Source organism: Bos grunniens, chromosome 11 (assembly GCF_055505025.1).
Source record: "Bos grunniens cultivar Pamir isolate PY7600 chromosome 11, Bosgru_T2T1.0, whole genome shotgun sequence".
Lineage (NCBI taxonomy): Eukaryota > Metazoa > Chordata > Mammalia > Artiodactyla > Bovidae > Bos > Bos grunniens.
This window is the reverse complement of record NC_141175.1, coordinates 103,073,650-103,086,448: the sequence shown is the minus strand read 5'-3', so window position 1 is coordinate 103,086,448 and position 12,799 is coordinate 103,073,650.

The following is a 12,799-nucleotide window of genomic DNA, read 5'->3' as shown; positions in this document are numbered from 1 at the left end:
TATTATGTTATGAGACCCTGGATCTTATTTAAACTTGTTTTAACTAGGGGTCTTCCCAAGTGGGCAGTGGTAAAGAATCTGCCTGCCAATTCAGGAGATGAAAGTTTGATCCCTGGGTCAGGAAGATCCCCTGGAGTAGGAAATGGCAACCCACTCCAGTATTCTTGCCTGAAATATTCCATGGACAGAGGAGCCTGGTGAGCGAAATCCATGGTGTCACAAAGAGTCAGACACAACTGAGCTACTGAGCACACATATTAATAGCTCCCTCGGACACTGGCTTAACAGGGGAAGGGAAAGTTGCCACGTCTTTACTGCTAGGTGGGGTTGGAAGTTCAGGGTCCCCACTCAGTCTCCACTGACACCCTGTGAGGGGCGGATCCTCAGTACTGTTGTGCAGGGGTGAGGGGGGTCGGTTCCCAAGCAGGCCTCTGCTGACATCTCCCCAGCTGGGAAGAGGCCCTGCTGCAACTCTCACATTGGGTGGGGTGACCTCACTGGGTAGGGTGACCTCATTACCTCTGAATGGTAAAGTCCTGATTTTTCATTAGACCCACACAGAATCAACTCCATTGGAGAGAAGGTGCTCATTACTGTCAGGTGATGGTGGAAGTCTCCAGTGACACCACGGTGAGAGCAGGACATTCGTGAGCCCCTTTGGGGTTAAAGTCCCAGCTTCCTTCCTGACACCACAACTTGGGGAGCAATTGAGCCCCTTGTTACAGCCTGGCGAGGGGAGAAGATCTAAGCTCCCTGTTCAGCCTCTGCTGCTAGGGGTGGGGCTAGAGTTTGATCTCTGTTTTTGCCTGGAGTAGAGCTGTAATTGTCAGAGGTTGTCTGTTTTCCCAGGTTGCTCCTTTCTTGATCCTCTGGTTAGACACAGCAGATTTTGTCAAGGTCTTTTGCGGGAGGGAAGGGAGTTTTTCTGGGATCATGGGTGTTTCCAGGTTGCTGGTTTCTTCCGCAAAGTCTGGCATATATAGAGCAAAACCAAACAAAACACAAAGCAAAAGGAAACAAACAAAACCCAGGGCACTCACTGCCACGTCATTCTTCAAGTCATGAGCCAGTCTGCCTTCTTGACCTTTCAGTTTTTTAAAGCTTTTTTTTTTTTTTTTTGGTTGGTTGGTTTTGGTTTTGTGATTTTATTTTACTGAAGTATGGTGGCGCTAGTGGTAAAGAATCCACCTGCCAATGCAAGAGACATAAGAAATGTGGGTTCCATCCCTGGATCGGGAAGATTCTCTGGAGGAAGGCATGGCAACCCACTCCAGTATTCTTGCCTGGACAGGGGAGCCTGGCAGGCTATGGTCCAAGGGGTCAAAAAGAGTCAGACACAACTTAGCAGCTAAACAGCTGTAGTGTCACTTATACGGAGCAGTGGGAAGTCTTAGAGCAGGTAAGGAAACTTGTGCTGAGCAGGCAATCTGATTGGTTGACCTGACCCTTCCTTTAATGGGAGAGCTGAAGTAGAAAACTTGGCGTGAACAACTCCATATTAGGCTTAATCTGGTTCTTCTAACAGTGGTTAAGTAAAAATAGGTTGTCAGGAAGGTTAAATGGTATATAAATAATATTAAGCATCTAGGACAGTGCTAGATATGTAGGTATGTTCTATTTCTTTACAGCAGTGGTTTTCAGTGGCTGATCATTAGAGCCACATGGAGAGCTTTAAAAAACATTGGGATGCCTGTGCCATGTTCCAGGCCAATTACCTTGGAATCTCTCGGGGTCGGGCCCAGGCATGGTTACTGTTTGAAGTGCAAAGAAGACCATGTCTTAATTCCCAGAACCTGTGACCTGTTTCTGGATGTATGTTACCAGACGGGAATCAAGGCAGCCGGTGGAATTAAGGTTGCTAACTAAGCAACTGACCTTAAAATAGGTAGACTATTTTGGATTATCCCCATGGGTCCAGTGTATTTTCAGGGATCTTTGACCATGGAAGTGGGAGGCGGAGGAGTCAGTGTTAGAGATGCTATCAGGCGTTAATCCTTAGGAAGATGGAGTAATGGGCCCCTAGCCGAGGAATGCGGAGTAGGCAATGGCACCCCACTCCAGTACTCTTGCCTGGAAAATTCCATGGACAGAGGAGCCTGGTGGGCTGCAGTCCATGGGGTCTCAAAGAGTCAGACACGACTGAGCGACTTCACTTTCACTTTTCACTTTCATGCATTGGAGAAGGAAATGGCAACCCACTCCAGTATTCTTGCCTGGAGAATCCCAGAGATGGGGGAGCCTGGTGGGCTGCCGTCTATGGGGTCACACAGAGTCGGACATGACTGAAGCGACTTAGCAGCAGCAGCAGCAGCAGCAGCTGAGGAATGAAGCAGCCTCTAAGTGGAAAAGACAAGAAAATGGATTCTCTATGCAGCATCCAGAAAGAAGCCAGCCTTGCTGACCCTTAGGCTCTAGCCCAGTGAGTGCTCCAGACTTCTGACCTCCAGAACTGTCTGTGGTTTTTGGCCACTGTGATGGAGGTAGTTTTTATGACAGCAACAAGAAACTGAGATATGCAACCAAGGTTAAGAACCACTGTAAAAAGCAAATAAACCAAAACCGACTGGAAAAGGTCAGTTTTCATTCCAATCCCAAAGAAAGGCAATGCCAAAGAATGCTCAAACTACCGCACAATTGCACTCATCTCACACGCTAGTAAAGTAATGCTCAAAATTCTCCAAGCCAGGCTTCAGCAATATGTGAACCGTGAACTTTCTGATGTTCAAGCTGGTTTTAGAAAAGACAGGAACCAGAGATCAAATTGCCAACATCCGCTGGATCATGGAAAAAGCAAGAGAGTTCCAGAAAAACATCTATTTCTGCTTTATTGACTATGCCAAAGCCTTTGACTGTGTGGATCACAATAAACTGTGGAAAATTCTGAAAGAGATGGGAATACCAGACCACTTGATCTCCCTCTTGAGAAATTTGTATGCAGGTCAGGAAGCAACAGTTAGAACTGGACATGGAACAACAGATTGGTTCCAAACAGGAAAAGGAGTACGTCAAGGCTATATACTGTCACCCTGTTTATTTAACCTCTATGCAGCGTACATCATGAGAAACGCTGGATTGGAAGAAACACAAGCTGGAATCAAGATTGCTGGGAGAAATATCAATAACCTCAGATATGCAGATGATACCATCCTTATGGCAGAAAGTGAAGAGGAACTAAAAAGCCTCTTGATGACAGTGAAAGTGGAAAGTGAAAAAGTTGGCTTAAAGCTCAACATTCAGAAAACAAATATCATGGCATCCGGTCCCACCACTTCATGAGAAATAGATGGGAAAACAGTGGAAACAGTGTCAGACTTTATTTTTCTGGGCTCCAAAATCACTGCAGATGGTGACTGCAGCCATGAAATTAAAAGATGCTTACTCCTTGGAAGGAAAGTTATGACCAACCTAGATAGCATATTCAAAAGCAGAGACACTACTTTGCCAACAAAGGTTTGTCTAGTCAAGGCTATGGTTTTTCCAGTGGTCATGTATGGATGTGAGAGTTGGACTGTGAAAAAGGCTGAGGGCCGAAGAATTGATGCTTTTGAAGTGTGGTGTTGGAGAAGACTCTTGAGAGTCCCTTGGACTGCAAGGAGATCCAACCAGTCCATCCAAAAGGAGATCAGCCCTGGGATTTCTTTGGAAGGAATGATGCTAAAGCTGAAACTCCAGTACCTTGGCCACCTCATGCGAAGAGTTGACTCATTGGAAAAGACTCTGATGCTGGGAGGGTTTGGAGGCAGGAGGAGAAGGGGACGACAGAGGATGAGATGGCTGGATGGCATCACTGACTCGATGGACGTGAGTCTGGGTGAACTCTGGGAGTTAGTGATGGACAGGGAGGCCTGGTGTGCTGTGATTCATGGGGTCGAAAAGAGTCGGACACGACTGAGCGACTGATCTGATCTGATCTCTGCTGATGAGTTTCTGTGGGCTCTCAGCCATCATTTGTCAAAATCTTTTCTCGAAATCTTTTGAGGAATGTGTCTTTGCCTGAGAGGAAGTGAGTTGCTATGGCTGTTTCACTGTTTCTGGTTCTTTTTTTTATTTCTAAATTTTAAAAATTGAGATAAAATTTACATATAACATGTAAGTTTAAGGTGTATGCATTGATTTGATACAACTACATATGGAAATTTGGTTGCCCCCATAGTTTTATTTTTTATTATTTATTTTAAAAATACGTAAGTATATATTTATTTATTTGGCTATATTGGGTCTTGATTGTGGCAAGCAGGGTCCTCAGCTGGGGCATGGCAACTCTTAGTTGCAGCATGTGGGATTGAGTTCTCTGACCAGGGGTCGAACTCCAGCCCCCTGCGTTGGAAATTTGGAGTTTTAGCCACTGAACCACCAGGGAAGTGCCACCACCATGGTTTTGGCTAATGTGCGTATCATGACATATGCTTTGCATTTCTTTTTTTGTGGTAAGAACAATTAAGATCTAGTCTCTTACCAGTTTAGATGTAATACAGTCTTGTTGACTATGATCACTGTCCCATTTATTGGATCACCAGAGCTTATTCATCTTCCAGTTGCAGGACTGTGCCCTTTAACAACATCTCCCAAATCCCCCCACCCACCCACCCTTGGCAATCATCATTCTACTCTCTAAAAAAAAAGGAGTTTGGCGCTTTTATTTATTTGGCCGTGGCGTGTGGCATGTGGGATCATAGCTCACTGACCAGGGAGCAACCCTGAATTGGGAGTCTTAATCACTGGACCCCCAGGGAAGTCCTGAGTTGGCATTTTCAGATTGCACATATGAAAGATACCATAGTTTATCTCACTCAGCATAATGCCTTCAAGATCCATCCATGTTATTGAAATGACAGGATTTCCTTCTTTTTTTGATTTAATTTTCTTAACACCAAAACCAGTTAGTATTGGGGTACAGGCAATTAGCAATGTTGTGATGGTTTCAGGTGAACAGTGGAGGGACTCAGCCATAAATATACATGTGTCCATTCTCCCCTAAACCCCCCTCCCATCCAGGCTGGCACATAACATTGAGCAGAGTTCCTTGTGCTGTACAATAGGTCTTTGTTGGTTATCCATTTTAAATACAGCAGTGTGTACATGACCTTCCCAAAGTCCTTAACTATCCCTTCCCCTCAGCAACCATGAGTTCATTTTCTAAGTCTGTGAGTCTCTTTCTGTTTTGTAAGTTCATTTGTATCATTTCTTTTTCGAATCCACATACAAGGGATGTCGTGAGTCATATGAGATTTCTCCTTCTCTGACTTTACCCAGTATGACACTCTATGTCCATCCCTGTTGCTGCAAATGGCCTTGTTTCATTCTTTTTAATGGCTGAGTAAAATTCCATCGTGTGTGTGTGTGTGTGTGTGTGTGTGTACACCACATCTTCTTTATCCATTCCTCTGTCGATAGACATTTAGGTTGCTTCCACGTCTTGGCTATTGCAAATAGTGCTGCAGTGAACATTGGGCTGCATGCGTTCTTTAGAGCCCCGTCTTTCTTTGGATACATGCCCAGGAATAGGACTACAAGGGCATATGGTAGTTCTAGTTTTACTTTTTTAAGGAACCTCCATACTGTTCTCCATAGTGGCCGCACCAATTTACATTCCCACCAACAGTGCAGGAGGGTTCCCTTCTCTCCACACCATCTCCAGCGTTTGTTGTTTGTGGATTTTTTTGATGAGAGTCATTCTGACTGGTATGAAGTGATATCTCATTGTAGTTTTGACCTGCATTTCTCTAATAACTTGTGATTTGAACATCTTTCCATGTGCCTATTGGTCATCTGTATGTCCTCTTTAGAGAAATGTTTATTCAGGTCTTTTGCCCATTTTGAGTGGATTGTTTATTTCGATGCTATTAAGTGTCATGAGCTATAAATTTTGGAGACTAATCTCTTATCAGTGACATGATTTGAAAATATTTTCTCCCAATCTGTGGGTTGTCTTTTTGTTTTGCTTATTGTTTCCTTTGCTGTGCAAAAGCTTTTGAGTTTAATAGGTCCCATTTGTTTATTTTCGCTTTTATTTCCATTATTCTGGGAGATGGATTTAAAAAGATTTTGCTGTGATTTATGTCAGAGAGTGTTCTGCCTAGGGATTTCCTTCTTTCTCCTGGCTGAATAATATTTCATTGTGTATATATGTATATATACATACATACGTGTATATACACACACATCTTCTTTATCTACTGACAGACACTTAGGTTGTTTCCATATCCTGGTTATTGTGAATATTGCTGCAATAATATTGAGAATCCAGATCTGTTTTTGATATCCTGTTTTCATTTCCTTTGGATATACACCTAGAGGTGGGATGTCTGGTTCATATGGTATATATATATATATTTTTGACCATGCTGTGCAGCATGCAGAATCCTAATTCCCTGACCAGGGGTCAAACCTGCACCCGTTGCATTGGGAACATAGAGTCTTAACCACTGGACTGCCAGTGAAGTCCTCATATGCTCTGTGTTTAATTTTTTGAGGAAATTCCATACTGTTTTTCACTATGGCTTCACCAATTTACATTCCTGCCAAGAGTCTAAGAAAATAAAAGTGTCAGTTGCTCAGTCTTGTCCGACTCTTTACTATCCCATGGACTGTAACCCACCAGGCTCCTTTGTCCATGGGGATTCACTGGGCAAGATTACTGGAGTGGCTTGCCATGCCCTTCTTCAGGGGATCTTTCTGACCCAGGGATCAAACCCGGGTCTCCTGCATTGCAGACAGATTCCTTACCATCTGAGCCATCAGGGATGAACATCTTTTCATGTGCCTGTTGGCCACTCAGATGTCTTCTTTGGACATTTGGGAAAAAGTCTATTCAGTTCTTCTGGTCCATTTTTTAAATTGGATTGTTTGTTTTCATGTTATTGAGTTATACGAATTTATAAAATATATTTTGGACATTAACCTCTTATCTGATACATGGTTTGCAAATATTTTCTCCTATTCCATAGGTTGGTTTTGCATCTCGTTGGTGATTTCTTTTGCTGTGCAGAAGCTTTTTAGTTTGATATAGTCCCACTTGTTGATTTTTGGGTTTGTTGTTTGTGCTTTTGGTGTCCTAGCCAAAAATAATCATTGCCAAGGCTAATGTTAAAGAGCTTCTTCCCTGTGTTTTCTTGGAGTTTTACAATATTGGGTCTTATGTTTAAATCTTTAATCTACTTCAAGTTTATTTTGGTGAGTAGTGTAAGATAAGGATCCAATTTCATTTTTGTTTTGCATATGGTTATACAGTTTTCCAAACACTATTTATTGATTATCCTTTTCCCATTGAATGTTCTTGGTCCTCTTGTCAAATAGTTGACCATATATGCATGGGGTTTATTTCTGAGGGATTCCCTAATAGCTCAGTTTGTAAAGAATCTACCTGCAATGCAGGAGGCCCCGGTTCAGTTCCTGGGTCAGGAAGATCTGCTGGAGAAGGGATAGGCTACCCACTCCACTATTCTTGGGCTTCCCTTGTGGCTCAGCTGGTAAAGAATCCGCCTGCAATGCGGGAGACCTGGGTTCAATCCCTGGGTTGGGAAAATCCCCTGGAGAAGGGAAAGGCTACCCACTCCAGTATTCTGGCCTGGAGAATTCCATGAATTGTAAAGTCCATGCGGTTGCAAAGAGCTGGACATGACTGAGTGACTTTCTTCACTTTATTTCTGAGCTCCCTATCTAATTCCATTGGTCTATGTGTCTAGCAACATGCTGATGTAATTATTAGTGGTTTGTAGTATAGTTGAAATAAGGACGTGTGATGCTTCCAATTTTCTTCTTTCTTGAGGCACTTTGGCTATTCAGAGTCTTCGATGATTCCTTACAAATTTTAAGATTGTTTTTTCTATTTTTGTGAAATATGCCATTGGGAATTTTGATAGAGTTGCATTAAATCTATAGATGACTTTGGATGGTATGGACCAAACACAAAATTAAATCAACTATAATAAATAAAATTTTGAAAGAGATCAGTTATGTTTCTATACACTAACAATGAAATGTGTCCCAATTACAATAGTATAAAAAACAATACTTAGGAGTAAATTTAATCAAGGGAGTGAAAGATCAGGAAAACGAAAACCACAAGACTTTGAGAAAAGAAATTTAAGACAATGTAAACAGATGGAATTAATGTGTTCATGTATCATGTATCTCCTGTATTCATGTATCAGAAGAATTAATATTGTTAAAGAGACCTGGTTTCTATCCCTTGGTTGGGAAGATCCCCTGGAGGACGGCATGACAGCCCAATCCAGTATTCTTGCCTGGAAAATCCCCATGGACAAGAGTAGCCTGGTGGGCTACAGTCCATGGGGTCACAAAGAGTTGGACACGACTGAGTGACTAAGCACAGCACATAAGTGATATCACATAATATTTGTCTGTTTCTTCCTGACTTATTTTACTTATTATGACCATCTCTGGACCCATCCATGTGGCTGCAAATGGCATTTCCTTCTTTGTGGCTGAATAATATTCCATTACACATATGAACCACACACACACAAGCCATACCACACACACACGTGTACTGCGTCTTCTCTACCCATTCACCTGCTGATGGACACTTGGTTTTCTTCCGTGTCCTGGCTATTAGAAATAGTGCTGCTTTGAACACTGAGATGCAAGTAATTTTTCAAATGAAAGTTTTCATCTTTTCTGGATATATGCTCAGGAGTGGGATCTGGATCATGTGGCAACTGTTTTTAGTTTTAGTTTTTTAAGGAGATTCCGTACTGTTGTCCATGGTGGTTACACCATTTTACATTCCTACCAATAGAGTGGGAAAGTTCTTTTTCCTCTAGCATTTACTATTTGTATAATTCATAATGATGGCCATTCAGACTGGTATGAGGTAATACTCATTGTAATTTTGGTTTGCATTTCTATAATAATTAGAGATGTTGACCATCTTTTCATGTGCCTATTGGCCATCTGTATGTCTTCTTTGGAGAAATGGCTATTTAGGTCTTCTGTCTATTTTTTGATTGAGTTGTTTGGTACTTTGATATTGAGTTGTATGAGACAGCATTTGTCTGAGACAACATTTGTGTATTTTTGAAATCAAGCCCTTGTTGGTTGCACTGATTGCAAATTTTTACTCCCAGTTCATAGGTTGTCTGTTCGTTTGTTTCCTTTGCTGTGCAAAACCTTCTAAATTTGATTAGGTCCCACTGGTTTATTTTTTCTTTTATTTCTTTTGCCTTGGGAGATTGACTTAAGAAAATATTGCTGTGATTTACAAAACATTTCAGAGAATGTTTTACTTGTGTTCTCTTCTAGGAGTTTTATGGTATCATGTCTGCTATTTAAGCCGTTTTCAGTTTATTTTTTGTGTATGATGTGAAGGAGTGTTCTAATTTCATTTATTTACATGCAGCTATCCAGCTTTCTTAACACCACTTGCTGAAGAGACTATCTGTTCTCCATTGTATATTCTTGCCTCCTTTATTGAAGATTAATTGACCATAGGTGTTCGGACTTATTTCTGGGTTCTCTATTCTGTTCCATTGATGTATATGTCTATTCTTGTGGCAATACCATGCTGTTTTGATTACTGTAGCTTTGTATTATTGTCTGAAGTCTGGAAGGGTTATACCTCCAGCTTTCATCTCTTTCCTCGAGATTGCTTTGGCAGTTTTGGTCTTTTGTAGTTTCATATAAATTTGGGACTATTTGATCTAGTCCTGTGAAATATCATGGGGAATTTGATAGGAATCACATTAAATCTGTAGATTGCTTTGGATAGTATGGCCATTCTAACTATATTAATTCTTCCACTTCAAGAGTATGGGACATCTTTTTATTTCTTAGGATCATCTTTGATTTCCTTTATGAATGGAAACATAATTGATTTCCGTATATTGATTTTTATATTCTACAATGTACTAAATTTATATAGTTTCAGTAGTTTTTTTATTGACTCTAGGATTTTCTTTATACGAGATCATGTGTGCATGCTCAGTCATATCTGACTCTTCGCAACCCCATAGACTGTAGCCCACTAGGCTCCTCTGTCCATGAGATTTTCCAGGTAAGAATACTGGAGTGGGTTGCCATTTCTTGCATCTCCTGCATTGCAGGTGGATTCTTTACTGCTTGAGTCATTGGGGAAACCCACAAGAGATCATATTATCTATGCTATGCTACTGTGTTCATCTGCTTCAGTTGTGTCCAACTCTTTATGACCCCATAGACTGTAGCCCACCAGGCTCCTCTGTCCATGGAATTTTCCAGGCAAGAATGTTGGATTGGGTTGTCTTTTTCTTCTCTAGGGAATCTTTCCAACCCAGGGATTGAACTCGCGTCTCTTATATCTCCTGCATTGGCAGATGGATTCTTTACCACTAGTGGCTCCTGGTAAGCCCCGTATTATCTATGAAAGTGAAAGTGAAATTGCTCAGTCATGTCCGACTCTTTGTGACCCCATTGGACTGTAGTCTACCAGGTTCCTCCGTCCATGGGATTTTCCAGGCAAGATTACTGGAGTGGGTTGCCATTTCCTTCTCCAAGAGATCTTCCCAACCCAGGGACTGAACCCCGATCTCCTGGAATGTGGCAGACACTTTACCGTCTGAGCCACCAGGGAAGTCCTGGTATATATATTACCTATAAATAATGACAATTTTACTTCTTCCTTTCTGAATGAATGCCTTTCATTTTTTTCCTAATTGATCTAGCTAGGACTTCTAGTACTACGTTGAATAAGAGTGGTGAATGTGGGCACTTGTCTTATTCCTAATGTTATAGGAAAAGCTTTCAGTCTTCCATCACTGATAATGATGTTAGCTGTGGGCTTGTCATATATGGCCTTTATGTTGAGGTACATTCCTTCTATACATAATTTGTTGAGCTTTTATCATATGATTTTTATCTTTAATTCTATTTAAGTGTTGTATCTCATTTATTGATTTACATATGTCAAACCAGCCTTGCATCCCAGGTATAAATTCCACTTGGTCACAGTGTATGATCCTTTTAATGTTATTGAATTAGATTTCTTAATACTTTGAGAACTTTTGAATCTATATCCATCAGGGATATTGGTCTGTAGTTCTTTCTTATAGTGTCCTTATCTGGCTTTGGTATCAGGGTAATGCTAGCCTCATAAAATGAGTTTGGAAGTGATTCCTCTTTGATTTTTTGTAAAAGTTTGAGAAGGACCGGCACTAATTATCCTTTATATGTTTGGTAGAATTTGCCAGTAAAGCTTTTTTCCCTCTGGCTGTTTTTAAGATTCTCTTTGATATATGACATTTTCATTATATCTTAGAGAAGTGGTTAGGGGAGAACAAAGAAAAAATAATGAGGACATATCATTAGACTTTCTTCATTCTATTTTCTTTGTTCTCCACTAATTGTGTTATTTCAGAGTTCTAATCCTCTGGCTCACTTTTCCTGTCTTCCATTAGGTCTACTTTGCTGTACATGTTTTATATTGCATTTTTCATTTTATTCACTGAATTTGTCACCTCCAGAATTTGTCTGGTCCCTTTTTAATGATTTCTGTCTCTTTGTTAAATTTATCATTTTTCATGTATTTTCCTGACTTCATTGAATTGTCTATGTTTTCTTGTAGCATACTGGTTTTCCTCAGAACTGCTGTTTCAAACTCTTTATCAGCCTGATCTCAAAATTCCGTGTCATTGAGTTCAGTTATTGGAGGATTACTGTTTTCTTTTGGTGATGATATTTTTCATGTTCCTTGGAGTTTTGCAGCTTTAGCATTGAAGTAGTTGTTGTTCAGTGGCTAAGTTGTGTCTGACTCTCTACGACTCACAGCTTACGGTGAACAGTGAATGGTGCCACCAGATTCGTGGTCTCCAAAGGAGAAGTTTTAACTCTGGGACCAAAAAGAGTCTCAGTCACTCAGAGCATTGTGTAGATTTAAAGTGAAAGTGACAGAAAAAGCTTCTGACATAGACATCAGAAGGGGGCAGGAGAGTACCCGCCTCACTGGTTTAAGTGGGACTTTATATACTTCTCAACTAGCTACTGTGAATAGATTAAAAAGTACCTCAAGACTGTGAGAATTTTGCCCAGACCCTTTCCCGTAACATATATCCTGGGATGACATCAGCACGAGATTAGCCATAAGGAACGGGTTAACCCAGAGCTCAAAGGTGTGGAAGTTTTTACCCAGACCTTCTCCCACGACATACATTCAAAGCTCAAAAAAAAAAGGAATGTTCTTGAACAAGAGATACTGCTGCCTATGAGGCCTACTTGTCTAAGGCAAAAGAATGTGAAAAAGAAAGAATGTTTACCTCCTCCTCAAAGGGGCCTTAGGCTTGGGCTCCTTATCAACCTGCCTAAGTTAACTTTCTCGTGACCCCATGAACTGTACCATGCCAGGCTCTTCTGTCCTCCACTATCTCCTGGTGTTTGCTCAGATTCATGTCCATTCAGTTGATGATGCTATCTAACTATCTCACCCTCTGCCGCCCCCTTCACCTTTTGCCTTCAGTATTTTCCAGGGTCTTTTCCAATGAGTCTGCTCCTCTCCTCAAATCTTTAACCAGTCGCCTTCAGGTGGGATATACTGTTCATTGTCCTGTTACATATGGGTTTTCTCTGACCCTGTATGGGTACACGTGCTGCACACTTCTTTCTCCCTTTTGTGATGGGATTTTTAAGCGTTTATGCCTTCTCTGGTTCTTACAGAATGGATTTCCCTGGTGGCTCAGACGGTAAAGTGTCTGGCTACAATGTGGGAGACCTGGGTTCAATTCCTGGGTCAGGAAGATCTCCTGATCCAGAATACTGGAGTGGGTTGCCAGTATTCTTGCCTGGAGAATCTCATGGACGGAGAAGCCTT